Here is a 6,000-nt window from a genome sequence, read left to right on the forward strand (position 1 = left end):
GAAAAGAGAGAGGCGGAACGAGGGGATGGAGACATGATGCTTTGCCCCAGATGGTTTATGGTTAATGGTTTAATTATCTGCTTTTGAAGCTTAACAAAGACCGTCTGGAACTAAATGCTCATCCCAGCTAGAGAAAGCGAGACGGGACATCTGACAAGCTGATCTCTCTCTCTCTGTCTCTCGCTGTGCAATTGTCTGCTTGGTTGATCAGTTAAAAAGAGGAAGTGGGCCGGTGGCTATATTGTCTGTCACTCTCACCCGCTGTCTTGCCTCTTTCTCTTTCTCTTTCTCACTTTTCTTCTTTCAGCATAATCCACCATTCATCGCTCCATTCAACCCGAAATCCCACACTGCACGGTCATGGACACATAGACACACACTGCGTTCTCATTAAAACATGTGCTAGCACAAACACAAGCTGCATGCTTGTGAATACATTCACACAAACACATCATAGGAGACCCCAAAAGCCATTGAGATTATGGCTGGCCCCAAGCGCACACACTGCACACCTCCATGGGATTCAGCTTTGAAAGAGATGCCTCTGCGCTCACATCACCATTCGGTTTGTTTGGTGTGGGGCTCAAAGGGAGTGAAACTCTTTTGTGCGTGTGTGTTCTCTGTCTTTTGAATAAAAGCTGAGGGCAAACATTACTAAAGCATCTATTTGTGGTCTTTAACCTGTAGCAGAGATTCACTAGGGGCTGTGGCATTAGAGAAAAGGCTTCGGAATTCATACTGATATTTTAGTGATCCTCATTTTAATGCTTTAAGACTTTAAGAAATGCTCATTTTACTGATTTGCCAACTAGCATTAAGAAGAGAAGACACTCAATGCTGCTATCAAATCTACTGAAGAGTGTGAAGCGATGAGTCGCACACAGGAGGATTTTTCTGTTAAAATTGCTTAAGTATAGACTTTTTTCTAGCAAGTCTATTTGAAGCACTTGGAAAACTGAAGTGTGAGACTCCTGGCTTTTTATTAAGCATTAAATTGAGTCATGATGTTTTGCCATTGTATTGCATTCTTTTTGTATTCCATAGAAAAAAGAAATTCAGCTTTGAAACGACTTGAGGTTGAGTAGAAGTTCATTTTTGGGTGAACTATCTCTTTAAACCTGAGTTTTAAGGAATCTAAAGATTTACACAGACTCTGCATCAATCATTCTGTGCTGATAAAGTGTTAGTTTGAGCATGTATTAGTTGTGAAATCAGTTTCAGATATCACAGCATTTCTCAATTATTCCTTTGCGCACACACATTCCAGTACATACCCATGTCATCCTCATAATTCATGCATCTCTGGTTTGTCTTCCTGTCAGCACAGAAAATGTGGGTGTGTGGTTCGGGTTAATTATGTGTGTGTGTGTGTGTGTGTGTGTGTAAAGAGACACTTGTTTCATGCTCTACTGTCACACAGAGAATGTGAGGGCTAGAAAGTCTTTAAAATCAGGCAGCAGTTCATGCATTGACTCGGGATGGGGGTCACGACCCTTGACCTTGGAGTTATCCAAGTTTTCTTCTCCTCCCCAGACACAAAATGCAGAGCACAAACCAGCCATATATACAGGGAACAACTTTGCAGAGCTTCTAACAGACAGTGTCACAGAATCTCCTGTTTTTTTTGCAATTCAATTTTTCAAATATGTATGCAATTCAAGCTCTCACATAAACTTTTCAAATATACAGCCTTGAGGTGAAACAACTGACGATAATGCTGGACTGGTAATGGAAAATAAAAGATAACATATTTGGAAATGTGTTTATGTGGGAGAGGAATTCATGGGTGAATGTACACGGTTCTCCATTTTATGCTTGTTAGTTTTAAAGCATTACTCTAGATTAGCTTCGAATGTTGCTAATTAGCAGGGTTAGCGTAGCACCCGTTTTGCAGAAATATGAGTTATGTGCTTGTTTTTGTTAGGGTTTTCTCGATAAGCAGTGCATGACCACATCACAGACATGCCGCTTGGCAGCACTCCACAACTCCGCTGCTTTACAACCCATGCGTGCCCTCTGATCTACACGGCAAATTCTAGTGCTAGTCAATGTCTCAGAGAGAAATAGAGCTCTACTTTTATTATTAACACACGAAAATGTGAATTATGTCATGAGTTATCACCACTTTGTCACTCTAAACCTGTTTGACTTTCTTTCAGACTAAGCTGGTTGCGGTTTGAATCAATTCAAACCCGTTTTATTAGCTGATTCATCAAAAAGTTCCCATTCAAAGGAAAGATTTGCTTACCAATTGGATATTGCTGCTTCTATTTTCTGTGCCCCATAGAAGAAAGTAAATCATACAGGTTTGGAAGAACATGAGGGTGAGAAAATGATTACAGAAGATTAATTTTTAGGTGAACTATTCCTATAAGAACACTTTCTGTGACAGTTTACTGTCATGATACACTACGACACAGATGAAATACGGCCAGATGGAAGGTGTTAGGAAGATGGATGAAGCCGGACTGTATTACTGGTTTCTAGTTGATGGCACTCCTTCTTGGTTAATATTGCTTTCTCTTACTTCTCTCGTTCAGACTCTTGAAACCACATCCCATGGCTCGCTGCATCACTCAGCACACCTTCCGTCTTTCCTTTCATCTCTCCATCTCTCATCTCCTTATTTCCCTCACCATTATTTTTGGATCTATTCTGTTTTTTTCTTGACTTGTCCTTGCTCTCCCTCTCTCTGTTTCTGTTCAGGCGAGCTATAGGGAGACGCCCAGTTCCTTCATGGAGGTCCGGCTGCCCGTGGCTCTCCTCAGGGTTACTGGGCTCATGAGTTTCTAATGTTGGAGGTCTTTTTTCTCAATGATTGCTTTGGGGCCACTGAGTGTTTCAGGGTCCACTGAGCTTTCTAGGGGCCCCCATTCTTGCATGAAGAGACACACACACACACACACACACACACACACACACACACACACACACACACACACACACACACACACACACACACACACACACACACACACACACACACACACACACACACACACACACACACACACAGTCTTCCTGACTGCTAAACACCTGTTTGTAATAGTTTGTGTTTTAATATTTACATCCAGTGAAGGGGTTTGGGCTTATTGTGGATTTAAAGGGTTAGTTCACCCAAAAATGAAAATTCTGTCAGTAATTACTCACCCTCATGTTGTTCCAACCCCGTAAGACTTTCGTTCATCTTCGGAACACAAATTAAGATATTTTTGATGAAATCTGAGAGCTGGATCACTCCTCCACAGGCTTATGGACACTATAACTTGCTGGCCCAGAAAATGTATTAAAGACATTGTTAATATAGTCCAAGTGACTCCAGTGGCTCAATCTTAAGTTTATAAAGCGACGAGAATACTTTTTGTGTGCAAAAACAAACAAAGATAACGACTTTCATTTCCTTCTCTCTGGGCCTCGAGTCTTTTCACGTAGTGTTTAAGCGTAGCGCGTCTGTGTTGCACGTCACCACGTAGGCTCACTATTGGGCGACTCTGGTCATGTGTGATACGTGGTGACGTGCAACCCAGACGCGCTACGCTATTACACTACGTAAAAAAAACTCGAAGTCCAGAAAGAAGGAAATGAAAAGTGGAATAAAGTCGTTATTTTTGTTTGTTCTTGCGCACAAAAAGTATTCTCGTCGCTTTATAAACTTAAGATTGAGCCACTGGAGTCACTTGGACTATATTAACAATATCTTTAATACATTTTCTGGGCCAGCAAGTTATAGTGTCCATAAGCCTGCAGGAGGAGTGATCCAGCTCTCAGATTTCATCAAAAATATCTTAATTTGTGTTCCGAAGATGAACGAAAGTCTTACAGGGTTGGAACAACATGAGGGTGAGTAATTACTGACAGAATTTTCATTTTTGGGTGAACTAACCCTTTAATAGTTTGGATTTGGCCTGTTGTCTGTTTTCATCCAGTTTGTCTTTTTCTGTGTTGTCTTTTTGTCTCTCTCTTTTTCTCTCTCTGTGTGCCACACAAAAGTTGAGACCAGCTTTGTGCATTAGAGAGATTGTGTAAAGTCAATATCCGTTCATTCAATAGAGTTGCTTAGGAGATTTGGCCTTTTATTTGAAAATAGTCAGCTACAGAAAACACGTGAAAGTGTTTTGAATGCTGATAAAAGTTTCCATTTATTGGTTCTGTTTATAATGAACACATTCTTTCCCTCAGTCTTATCAAACAAGTTATTTTCCTTGAAATACAATCAGAGTGCCAGATCTGTTTGGTACTGGGTTGTTCTTTCTCTTTTGATGTTTTGCAGAAGTTTTTCCCCCATTGTGTTTCATTGTGTTTAACTGAAGGTCAAACTTTTCCAAGAAACAGGTGAAATATACCCTAAAACAAACCTCTTCTTTCTATCACTAACACAATTGCTCTTCAGGTAACTGAGAGGCAAATTTACTAAATCATTTTGTGAGTAGTATTGCATTGTAAAAACCTGCATACTATTCACTAATCACCTGCAATTCAGTGTAACCAGGCACTAAATATGAAGGCTTCACTGTATTTAAAATACATTATTGCTGTTCTTTTCAGTGCAAATATGTACACTACCATTCAAAAGTTTGGCGTCAGTAAGATCTTTTAACAATATAGTGAAATAATATTACAATTAAAAATAGTTTTCTAATTTTTAACCCTTTCATGCATGAATTATGATAAGCTCAGTCCAGATTTTTCCCCTGTGTTTTTGTTGCTCTTAGGGCATGAAAAACAAGATTTGATTTTTTTTTTTTTTTTTTTGTACACATTTTTCAAATAGATTTCCAGGTGTCCACTTGAGTGAAGAGTATGCGTTTATGGTTTTAACTGAAGAGATATTGTATTAAACATAATAACACAATGTTGTGTGTATTTAACAAACCAATGAAAAAATTATATAAAATCATGTGAAAACTATAAAAATAGGCTATATTTAAAAAAATATAAACGCAAAACATTGCAAATGCAATTGAACTTCATAGAAGTTGAACTTTGCATATCTTTATCAGAACATGAGGACGTGATTCCATCAAAGATCTCTACAACCTGTCATGGTACAACTGTGGAAACCCAACTCAGATTATGTAGAAAACGCTCACGCTCCCTCCAGTCTACCGGAGTATGTTGATTTACCCTTATTAGCTGATAATTGTGATGATGTTCAAGATGGACACATTTCTACCACAGCTCTCCTCTGAAAAAACCTAGCGATCAGGTGTTTTCAATCTCATCTGAAATGAGCAATGTTGGGGGAATTACAAGTAACATGCATAATGTAATCAGATTACTTTTTGATATAAGGAGTAAAGTAACGCATTACAAGTAATGTACGTTATGTAATCGGATTACTTTTTTGATGTTACGAGTAAAGTAATGCATTTCAAGTAACATGCATTATGTAATCAGATTACTTTTTGATGTTACGAGTAAAGAAACGCATTACAAGTAACATGCATTAAGTAATCAGATTACTTTTTGATGTAAGGAATAAAGTAACGCATTAGGACACTAAGGTCCACTGTAGAGGTTGATGTGCAATTATGCCATCAAAACCCATGCATCTGCAAGAAAATGCTTTTTGAATAGCTGTCCACTGTAGTCCACCTCTATGCGTGAAAGGGTTAACATATTTTAAAATGTAATTTATTCTTGTGATGGTAAAACTAAATTTTCAGAAACCATTATTCCAGTTTTCAAAGTCACATGATCCTCCAGAAATCATTCTAATATGCTGATTTGGTGCTCAAAAAACATTTCTTATTATCAATGTTAAAAACAGTTGAGCTGATTCATATTTTTGTGGAAACTGTTTTCAGGATTCTTCGATGAATTAAAAAAAACTGCATGTTTTCTAATAGAAGTATTTTGTGACATTATAAATGTCTTTAATGTCACTCTTGATCAATTTAATGGATTCCCAATTGCTTGATAAAAGTATTAATTTCTTTAAAAAATCTTACTGACCTCAAACTTTTGAACGGTAATGTAAAAATCAGGCTTATTGTGAAT

This window comes from Scardinius erythrophthalmus (genome assembly GCF_964197995.2).
Source record: "Scardinius erythrophthalmus genome assembly, chromosome: 20".
Taxonomy (NCBI): Eukaryota; Metazoa; Chordata; class Actinopteri; order Cypriniformes; family Leuciscidae; genus Scardinius; species Scardinius erythrophthalmus.